We start from the raw sequence: 12,144 nt of genomic DNA on the forward strand, positions 1-12,144 counted from the left end.
GAAGTGTGTGTGTGTGTGTGTGTGTGTGTGTGTGTGTGTGTGTGTGTGTGTGTGTGTGTGTGTGTGTGTGTGTGTGTGTGTGTGTGTGTGTGTGTGTGTTGCAGTTCTCAGCAGGTTTCAGGCTGTTCCTGGATCAGATCTGATTGTCGGAGCTGAAGACACTGAAGTCCTGCAAACAACGACCTCTGACCTCACATCCTGTGTCCAAGGTGACGCACGCACACACACACACACACACACACACACTAAATACTATTATGGTCTGTATTTGACTTCTTGTCCTCTCTCTCTCTCAGCGTGTGCAGTGGAGCCGACCTGCCACCATGTGGCGCTGTTCAACAGACAGACTCAGTGTGAACTGTACAGCACACACACACTGAACACACACTGCAACACCTCCCAGCAGGTACACACACACACACACACACACACACACACACACACACACACACACACACACACACACACACACACAGTGACAGTGAGCAGATAAATTAACTGAGATGAACTGAAGGAGAGAAGTCAACTACGACTCCCAGGGTGCATTTCACTCACTGTTGTGAGCTCAAGTAAAGATTCTAGTTTGTAGAAACCTGATTTAAAAACACTGATCAGTTTGGGTTTAGTTCAGTAACCACGGCGACACAGCAGCAGCAGCTGAGGCTCATGGGTAATGTAGTATGTTGAGCTGTCCATCCAAACTGAATAAAAACTTGATTTCTTAGAAATATATTCTTATAATAATTATATGAAATAATTAACATAATAATCTGAAATTAAATCATTCAAACATTCATATAATAATAATAATAATAATAATAATAATAATAATCATCTTTATTTGTAATGCACATTTCATACAGACTATGTAGCTCAAAGTGCATTACATTTTTAGATAATAAAAAAAAACAGAAACCCTAAGTAATTCACAGTTTAATTTATGTGTTTCTATGTTGGGTAACATTTATGAAGTTTTAAATACTGTAGGAACCAGCAGCTTCACTGCAGTATCCAGTAATAATTATTAATTAGATTCAAATATGAGTCTTTATCTATGTTTGGTTATTGTGTTTGTGCATGAATGATTCTTAAGGTGCCATTTTAATGTTTATATATTTATATTTTTCTAAAGTGACTCATTTCTACTGATTCAAACTTTTATTTTATTATTTCAGACCAGTGGGTTTCTGGGTAATCCTCAGGCCGAGGTCTTTGATTCGCTGAGCTGCTCTCTGAGAGTGAGGGGCGTGGCCTCAGATCTACTGGTCATCAGGAAGAAAGGTACTGTAACCATGGCAACCAGATGACTGGCATCAACACGATAACATAAACACACTTCTGTAACTGTACAGGTGTGTGTGTGTGTGTGTGTGTGTGTGTGTGTGTGTGTGTGTGTGTGTGTGTGTGTGTGTGTGTGTGTGTGTGTTTCAGGTGCTGAGTTTTCCTCTCGGCAGCAGCAGAGTTTTGAGAGGATGAGGATGATGAAGGCGGTCTCAGGTGTGTTCAGGACTCAGGTGTTCTCCTCCGGACGGACCTCCCTCTCCGACGCTCATCGTTTCTGTCAGGACGGCTGCAGCCGGGACGCCTGCTGCGACGGGTTCGTCCTCAACCAGAACAGCCTGAACGGAGGTGCGTTACCATGGAGACGCACATCACCTGAGTGAACGGATGAATTCATTAATAATCTCACCTCCTCCTCCTCCTCCTCCTCCTCCTCCTCCTCCTCCTCCCCTCTCAGGGACTCTGCTCTGTGGTTGGCTGAGGACTCCATCAGTCTTGATGTGCGGCGACCAGGACTGGGATATGATTGGACAGGGAAAAGCCAATCGCATCTGTGGGGCGGGGCTTACCTACAACGAGCAGCAGAAGAGCTTCGTGTTCGACTTCGGAGGACAAAAGTTCACCATCAGTAAGAAAAATAAAACCAAATAACTGTGAACAAAAACAATACAGAGACTGAAACCAAACGCCTCGAGTTACTCCACAAAAACATAAAACAAATTAAAGTGTCACAAAGCTGCATTCTCTCTCCTGTCCACCAGGGGGCGACTCCTCTGGTTGTATAGAAGTCTATGAGAAAATGACTCTACTTCTCTCTTGATTTATTCCCTCAGTAAACATTGTAAACATGAGTTTATGGTCTCAATCTCTAGTTTCAAGTCTTCTTCAATACAGCATGATGTTCATTTAGTTTGCTCCTGTTTCTGATGTTTAGTTTGTTGTTGTTTTGTTCGTCCAGCTGATTCTTCTCTGCCGGCCGACAGTAAGAACAAGAAGGACTACCAGGCCTCCATCGTCAGCTTCCAGGCCGTCTACCTGAACACTGGTACCTGGTCACATGTTTACGGCCTTTAACAGCTGACCTCAGCATCGTTGTTCTTCTCACTGTTGTTGTTGTTGTTGTTTTTGTCAGATGCTGATTCAGCAGCTGGAGGTTCTGGTTCTTCTTCATGTGCAGCAGCAGAACTCAGTTCTCCTCTGGAGGGTTCGTATCTCCTCTGAACTCACACCTGTCCCCCATGTACTAATACCACTAATACTCTGTTACAGTAACAGTACTAATAGCACTAATACTCTGTTACAGTAACAGTACTAATAGCACACTGTAAAAATAAGTTGTACTAGTTAAAGTACTAAAACAAAACTGTATAAAGACTGTGTACTAGTTAAATTACTAATACCACACTGTGGCAATACTATGTTACAGTTAAAGTACTAATACCTCACAGTTAAAATACTTTTGCTCGTAAAAGTACTAATACCACACTGTCCACACTGTAAAAATATTCTGTTACAATAAAGAAGAAAGGCATGAAATAAAAATAGTAAATCATTTTTGTACTTAAGTAAGTACTTGAGTACATGTACTTTGTTCATTCCCTCCACTGGTAGCAGCTCTAATAGAGAGTTGATACAGATATTGATGATGTGTGTTTGTGTGTGTCTAGTTTCAGTTCAGATGAAGTTTGAGTCTCTGTCGGAGGACGACGTCCTCGTGGATCCTCAGAGGAAACTCCCCACGCTCTCCTTCTGGCTCAACAGGAACAACTACAACTCCCAGCAGGCACTGCTCTGGTGTCTCACACGTACGTCACATACTCTAACAAATGTCTTTTCTTCACTCTCCTCAGTGTGAGGGAGTTAAGCTCGTTCAGTGCTGATGATGACGTGTTTGCGTTTCAGGCTGTGATGAGGAGCAGCAGTGCTCCGTCGTCGACCTCAGAGACGCCGACTCAGCAGGTTTCTTCAGCTGCTCGTTGTATTCGGACAGCAGAGTTTGTGGAGCTTACGACAAACCTCTGAGACGACCGTGTCGCCCCCTGCTGGACAGACCGCCCAACAACACCTACAGCAAGAAGGGTAAACGCTCCTCCTCCTCCTCCTCCTCTCTAGTGTGAGCCTCCTCTCTCCTACAGCGTCCATGCATAAGAATGCTTCTCAAGGAGAGAGGAGCTATGAGCGAGGATGCTCAGGTGTGTCCTTTGTGGAAGTCAAACGCTGTAATCGATTTCAAAGTGATTCAGAGTCGTTATTCCTACAGATCGGACCTCTAACATCTCCGACCTCATAGTCAGAGTGTCTTCTTTTGAACATCTACCCTGACTTCATGAAGAAACATTTGTTTGACGTTGATGCAGGTTAACTCTCTCTGTTTGTGTTTCAGTGAATCTGTCCGGACCGGTGAAGAGTTTCTACGACAGAGTTTCCTTCCAGAAGATGGTTTCTTACTCTGTACGCAGCCGAGTCAGTCTGGGAGAAAACACATCGCTGTCTGAGGGGTAACACACACACACACACACACACACACACACACACACACACACACACACACACACACACACACACACACACACACACACACACATTTTCATATTTATTACAGTCCAACTTTATAATTGGTTTCGAACTTTTTCATTTACAATTTTTGATTATTTTGGATGTGCTAATACACATGTTGGCAAGGATGTGAGATTTTAATCTTCTATTTAAGTTTGAACCTCAGCTCCTATAATAAGTCTATAATTAACTGTGTAGCCAAAATACAAACAAAAAGTTCCCATTGAAACCCACTAAAACCACAAGGCTTGATCCCATTACAGCATAAAATCATTATATCAGACTTTAAATCTAGAGCTTCTAAACTGTACTTTTTACTATTTTCCACAAGATTGAGTCATTTTTCATGTTTTTTTGTATGGTGATAATACATGTCATTCTCCTGGTGTCCACTAGGGGCATCACTGCTGTATTATGGAGATACTACATGTTATTCTCCTGGTGTCCACTAGGGGCATCACTGCTGTATTATAGAGATAATACATGTTATTCTCCTGGTGTCCACTAGGGGCATCACTGCTGTATTATAGAGATACTACATGTTATTCTCCTGGTGTCCACTAGGGGCATCACTGCTGTATTATAAAGATAATACATGTTATTCTCCTGGTGTCCACTAGGGGCATCACTGCTGTATTATAGAGATACTACATGTTATTCTCCTGGTGTCCACTAGGGGCATCACTGCTGTATTATGGAGATAATACATGTTATTCTCCTGGTGTCCACTAGGGGCATCACTGCTGTATTATGGAGATACTACATGTTATTCTCCTGGTGTCCACTAGGGGCACCACTGCTGTATTATGGAGATACTACATGTTATTCTCCTGGTGTCCACTAGGGGCATCACTGCTGTATTATAGAGATACTACATGTTATTCTCCTGGTGTCCACTAGGGGCATCACTGCTGTATGAAGGATCGTAGTGTTTGATGAAATGCATCAACAGATATATTGTACTTTTTACTGCGATACATTTGTCAGAGATGTAGAGGAGTAAAAGTATGAATTTGAATAAAATGAAAATACTCAAGTAAAGTAAAAGAACCACAAAATTCTACTGCAGTAAATTAACTGAGTCACTTAGATATAAATGTTTCAGCCTAAAGCATGATGTCACCATGTGTGTGTGTGTGTGTGTGTGTGTGTGTGTCAGGTTCATGGAGTGTTCATGAGTGTGCGTTGTGATGAGGATCCTTGTTGCCGCGGCATCGGCTTCGTCCGGGACACCAAATCACCAGGTAACCGTGGTAACAACATTTAATTTATTCATATTTATGTGAAATACTCAAGAAAAAGGAGGATTAACAATAAAAACACAGGTGGAAATACATGAACACTTCTCTAAATGTAAATATAACAAACAATACAACAATAGAATATTTGTTTATTTTTATAATACTGATGCTGATTATTGTTAAAAAACAAACAAAGAGAGGAACCAATGAAACAAACATCTGTTTAAAAGATTGACTCTTCTTAAAATGTGTTTATTTTGGTGAGATTTTGTTTAAAAAATAAAATAAATGGTCAACAGAGAACATATTGATATTCATTTTATACTGTCAATATGTCTATTAACTGTGTGTGTGTGTGTGTGTGTGTGTGTGTGTGTGTGTGTGTGTGTGTGTGTGTGTGTGTGTGTGTGTGTGTGTGTGTGTGTGTCAGGTGGTCCAGGCGTGGTGTGTCTGTCTCTCATCAGTCTCGGGGTTCAGACCTGTGCTGAGGACGACATGACGTCCTGGAGGACTCAGGACTGCTCCCCGTCTGTAGTGAAGACCACACCGGACCCCTTCGGCTGGTACCAGAAGCCTGGTACTGAATACAAATACACAGTACACGCATGTATAAACACACACACACGGTTTGAGTGTGTGATCAGACATGTTTGTGTTTCCAGTGAATCAGTGGAGTTCTTCTCCGGCTCTCTGTCCTCCGTTCACCCTGCCAACAACCAGCAACAATGGTAAGACTGAAGAACTACAGAACTACAACTACCATCATCACCACCTCTAATACTACTACTGCTGACAATACTACTACTACTACTACTACTACAATACTGATAATACTACTACTACTACTGATAATACTACTACTACTGATAATACTACTACTACTACTGATAATACTACTACTGATAATACTACTACTACTGATAATATTACTACTACTGATAATACTACTACTACTACTACTGATAATACTACTACTGATACTACTACTACTACTACTACTGATACTACTACTACTACTACTACTACTGATAATACTACTACTACTGATAATACTACTGATAATACTACTACTACTGATAAACTAGTCACTACTGAATAATACTACTACTTACTCTGTCTGGGACTAATAACTGATACTTGATAATACTACTTACTACTGTACTGGGACTAATAACTGATACTTGTGATAATTGTTACTACTACTGGGACTAATAACTGATACTTGTGGTATTTGTTACTCTGTCTGGGACTAATAACTGATACTTGTAGTATTTGTTACTACTGTCTGGGACTAATAACTGATACTTGATATTTGTTACTCTGTCTGGGACTAATAACTGATACTTGTACTATTTGTTACTCTGTCTGGGACTAATAACTGATACTTGTAGTATTTGTTACTCTGTCTGGGACTAATAACTGTACTTGTACTTTCCTCTGTCTGGGACTAATAACTGATACTTGTAGTACCCAACATCAGTCACTGGGACCTAATAAACTTGTGACTTACTCTGTCTGGGACTAATAACTGATACTTGTGGTATTTGTTACTCTGTCTGGGACTAATAACTGATACTTGTGGTATTTGTTACCACTAATAACTGATACTTGTGGTATTTGTTACTCCGTCTGGGACTAATAACTGATACTTGTGGTATTTGTTACTCCGTCTGGGACTAATAACTGATACTTGTAGATTTGTTAAATGTGTAATAATTTCCCTCTTGTGGGACTAATAACTGATACTTGTAGTATTTTATTACTTTGTCTGGGACTAATAACTGATACTTGTGGTATTTGTTACTCTGTCTGGGACTAATAACTGATACTTGTGGTATTTGTTACTTTGTCTGGGACTAATAACTGATACTTGTGGTATTTGTTACTCTGTCTGGGACTAATAACTGATACTTGTGGTATTTGTTACTCTGTCTGGGACTAATAACTGATACTTGTGGTATTTGTTACTCTGTCTGGGACTAATAACTGATACTTGTAGTATTTGTTACTCTGTCTGGGACTAATAACTGATACTTGTGGTATTTGTTACTCTGTCTGGGACTAATAACTGATACTTGTGGTATTTGTTACTCTGTCTGGGACTAATAACTGATACTTGTGGTATTTGTGTCTCAGTGTCTCGGGGTCGGTGGCGTCTCCTCTCTGACTCATCAGTCCTCGTCGACCCGTCTCTCTCTACCTATGATGTCATCCACGTGAGCCGTGACATCGCCTCTGACAGGGACAGGACCAGGGACTGGTGTCTCCATGGTAACCACCGCTAACAACAACAAAACAGTCCTCTGTGATTGATCAGGTGACATCATCAGTACTTCCTGTTTCAGCCTGTCAGGAGGCGGAGTCTTGTGTCGCCGTGTCACTCAGGGAGGAGGAGTCAGCCACCCGCTGCGTCCTCTATCCCGACACCACCGCCTGTGGTTTAAGCTCCGCCCCAGCTCGTCCAGCCCCGCCTCCTCCTGCAGACTGGTCATCAGAGAGCCCGCCCCCAGGTGTACCTGAGGACAGGTAAGCCAATCACAGAGCTGAAGATAGCCAATCACAGAGCTGAAGACCAGCCAATCACAGAGCTGAAGACCAGCCAATCAGAGAGCTGAAGATAGCCAATCACAGGACAGTAACTTAAAGGTTTGTTTTTTTTGCTTTACTCTTCAGAGCGGTTGCCGTCGGTTACCTCCGTCTCCGTCCCGGGTCATGGGACCCTGCAGGGCGTTGTCGTGGAAACGGCCCTGGGCTCAGACAGGAAGACGGTGGTTGAGTTCCTTGGCGTCCCGTACGCTCGTCCACCAATAGGATCGCTCCGCTTTGAAGCAGCTCAGGCGGCTGATTGGACGGGAGCCTGGGACGCCACCAAACCACGGTAACTCCCTGTCCTCCTTTTAGATTATCTTCAGGTATAAACAACATGGAGGATTTTATGAAATGTGTTTGTTTACGAGACATTTTGAAGACTTGTTCTGTTTATTACCATGAGAACGATGATTTGTTCTTTCATGTTGTTTAAATAAAGTTTAAAAAAAATCTAAAAATCTCTCTCTGTCTCTCTCTCTGTCTGTCTCTCTGTCTGTCTGTCTCTCTCTCTGTCTGTCTCTCTCTCTGTCTGTCTCTCTGTCTCTGTCTGTCCTTCAGTCCCAGTTGTATCCAGCCAGGTGATGAAGACTCTTCGTCGTCCAGTGAAGATTGTCTCTACCTGAACATCTTCTCTCCTGCTGCTCTGGTGAGAACTCAACGCCGACCGTGATCTCGTTTAATGACTCACTCTGATGTCAGCTCACCTGTGTGTGTGTGTGTGTGTGTGTGTGTGTGTGTGTGTGTGTGTGTGTGTGTGTGTGTGTGTGTGTGTGTGTGTGTGTGTGTGTGTGTGTGTGTGTGTGTGTGTGTGTGTGTGTGTCAGAGCGGGCGTGTCCCAGTCCTGGTTTTCTTCTTCAACCCTTCGGCCAATCAGAACCCAGGCCTGTTGGATGGCTCCATCCTCGCTGCTGTGGGTAATATCGTCGTGGTAACCGCCAGCTACAGAACCGCGGCGCTGGGATTCCTGAGCACCGGTAAATATAATAATATTAAATATGATAATAACATTTATATTAATATTATTTTCATCATAGTAATGATGTCATACTTATTTCCTTTGAAACTGTCTGCAGGTTCGTCTGGTCTCCGTGGTAACTACGGGCTGTCGGACCAGGAGGCGGTGCTTCGTTGGGTTGACGCCCACATCGCCCTGGTGGGCGGAGACAACAGGACAGTGACGGTCGGGTCGGAGAGACGAGGCGCTGACATCACCAGCCTTCATCTCCTCTCCTCCTCCTCTCCTCCTCTGTTCAAGCGTATGATGCTGATGGTGAGAACTCCTCCTCTTCATCCTCCTTCAACCTCTCCTCCTCTTCCTCTTGTTCTCTTCCTCTTCTACCTCCTCCTCATTCTATCTTCCTCCTCATCCTCCTCCTCTTTTTTCTCTTCCTCTTCTTCCTCCTCTTATTTTTCTTCATCCACCTGTTCCTCCTCCTCTTCCTTCTTTTCTATCTCCTCCTCTCCTTCCTCCTGCTACTCATCCTCCTATTCCAGCTCATTCTCCTCTTCATCCTCCTCCTTTTCCTCCTCCTTCCTTTCTCCTGCTCTTCCTCCACCACCTCTTCCTTAAACCTTTTTTTCCTCCTCCTCCTCTTCCTTCTTCTTCTTCTCCTCCTCTTATTTTCTCTTCTTCTTCCTGTTCCTCCTCCTCTTCTTGTTTTCTTTCTCCTCCTCCTCATCTTCCTTTTCTATCTCCGCCTTAACTATCTCCTACTTCTTCCTCCTTCACCATCTCCTGCACTTCTTCCTCGTCTTCCTCATCCTCTTCTCTCTCCTCCGCATCTATCTCCTCGTATTCCTCCCCCTTCTACTCCTCCTTTTATCTCCTCCTCCTCCTCCTCCTCCTCCTTACACCACAGCAGGCATCATTAACATCATGTAACATAGAAACATATTTAGGACCTTTTGCTTTAAACGTCTTGTTTCTTTATTAAATAGTTCCTCTGTCTGTTGCTCCTCCTGCAGGGCGGCTCTGTGTTTTCTCCTTCACTGGTTCAGACTCCCTCCACCTCCAGACGTCAGGCGCTCGATCTGGCCAAAGAGCTCGGCTGTGTGACCTCTGACCTCACCGATGACGACAAGATGGCCGACTGCCTCAGAGCGGCGCCTGCGTTCAAACTCAACGCCGCTCAGACCAAAGTACGGTCCAACCCTCTGAACCACTAAGGAGTTTAACAGACATTTTACTCTCTGTGTTCTTGTTTTTCAAAATAAAAGTCCTGCTCCTCTATGGAAACAGAACCATCATGACTAGAAGTAGAGAACTCAAACATGTCTTTAGTGCAGAATAACACATAAATCATAAAGAAGAACAAAGCAAGTTGAATTTTAAATGTGACATGTAGGATAAAATGTTTTTGATAAAATATCACAATTTTAAGATTAGTTTCGGCTGCTTTTTATGTCACACATGATGTGTTCAAGAAATCTGACAACGACGTTTTTTACAGCTTCTCTCTTTGATAAACGGTTTAGTTTTGGTGATTGTTTAAAGAAAACATGCTTATTAATACAACCGACGTGTGTGTGTGTGTGTGTGTGTGTGTGTGTGTGTGTGTGTGTGTGTGTGTGTGTGTGTGTGTGTGTGTGTGTGTGTGTGTGTGTGTGTGTGTTTGTTTATATTGCAGCTGTTGGCGGTCAGCGGTCCGTTCCAGTCCTGGTCTCCGGTCCGTCGGTCCGTCTCTCAGTCGTCCCTCCTCAGAGTCGACCTGCTGCTGGGAACATCTGAACACGACGGTCTGATCAGCCGGGCTCGCAGGATAAAGGTCAGAGGTCACACAGGAAACAACCCGACGAAGAAATATGTAAAACATATGAGGAAGCAGAGATGTTGTATTATTAGGGACTTTGTTTTCCGTGTGTCCAGGACTTCGAGGCCCTTCAGGGTCGAGCCGACGGTAAGACGGCGTTCTACGAGGCTCTGAGTCGCTCGCTGGGCGGCGAGACAGGAAGTGAGCTGCTGAAGGAGGCGGCGGCCTGGTTCTACTCTCTGGATCACGGTCCGACACCGGCCGGATACAACCTGTTCTCCAGAGCGCTCAACAACGCCACCCGGTCAGATCAACACTCAGATCACTTGAGTTCTATGAGCCTTTATGATCGTTAAAGATGTCGTCCAACACAACAAGCTACATGCTAATTTAATCAAGTGAAATACAGTTTAAATAGAACAGATCTTTGGCAGCTATAGCAGAATATGAACTATCGTTTGTGTTGCAGAGATCTGTTCATCATCTGCCCCAGTCTGAGGATGGCTAGCCGCTGGGCTAACAGCAAAGCTAACGTCTTCCTGTACCACCAACCTGCCACCAGCTCTCACAACAGGTACCGACTGTTTACACATGCGCTAATGCTAACATTAGCTAACTACAGCTTAGTTAGCTCACTTGCTATTGTTAGCATATCTTGTTTTGATGAGTTATTGATCGATTGTTGTCTGCGTGCAGAGCCGATGTGTCTGTTCCTCTGGACGTTCAGCTTGTGTTCGGGACGCCTCATCGTCCAATCAGCTCGCAGCGTTTCACTTCCTCTGAGCGACGCCTCTCTCTGGCCGCGATGACCTACGTCTCCAGCTTCATCAAGACCGGGTCAGAACACGAACTAATGACATGATTAGTGACGTCATGATGATCGTCAGATAATGAAGTTATTTTATTTCCCGTTTTATTTTCCTCAGGAACCCGAACCCGTCTCCTTTGTGGGCGGAGTCAGTTCTGCCCCGCTGGCAGCAGGTCCTGTCCTCTGAGGCCCCGCCCACCTACCTGCAGCTAAGCCCCGACCTTCGACATCATCAGGGTCTGAGTCAGAGCTCCTGCTCCTTCTGGAGCCAACTGGGAACCAGACTGACCAGTCTGAGCGGTGAGACGAGGACTCTACTGGACTCTGGTTTAGGCTTTGTACTAACTCGTCGTTTACAGCCAGCTAGCTTATCCATCTCCAGAGGAAAACAATATTAAATCTAAAACAGTTGAACAGATCATTACTGTGTTCATTCGAGGTATAATTGCGACTCAGGGCTTAAAAAGTTTTCATTTCCCAGGTGTGTCGGGGGCGGAGCCTGTGTTGACCCCTGAGCTCCCACTGGTTGCCCCATCCAGCCAATCACAGACTGAGAAAGACGCCTACAACTAAACCGATGACATCATCATCATCATCATCATCACCCCTTCCTCCTTGTGACATCATCACAGTTTCCTGCCTCCAGATTCAGTTTGATCCCAAACAGTGAAGAAATAAAAACGACTGCTGTCTTAATCAATAATAAAATCATTTTAAACTCTTAAACTCTCTGCTGTCGATTATTTATTCAAGTCCACATTTATCACACAGCTTTAGTTATTTTACAAATTAAGATTTTTAAACACAAATCATGAAGACTTTATAAAATATTCCTTTTTTGACATACTATATGATTCATTTTTCATGAACCTTTTCGACAAACTATACCACGACTTTTTTTAGACCTTTTTTATGACTT

General features: G+C 43.6%; 1 pseudogene; it reads left to right on the forward strand.

Moving 5' to 3' along the window:
* Positions 1–11,817, forward strand: part of LOC129110043 (thyroglobulin-like) — a 17,358-nt pseudogene extending 5,541 nt beyond the window's left edge.
* Positions 11,818–12,144: the final 327 nt, after the last annotated feature.

Source organism: Anoplopoma fimbria, chromosome 20 (assembly GCF_027596085.1).
Source record: "Anoplopoma fimbria isolate UVic2021 breed Golden Eagle Sablefish chromosome 20, Afim_UVic_2022, whole genome shotgun sequence".
Taxonomy (NCBI): domain Eukaryota; kingdom Metazoa; phylum Chordata; class Actinopteri; order Perciformes; family Anoplopomatidae; genus Anoplopoma; species Anoplopoma fimbria.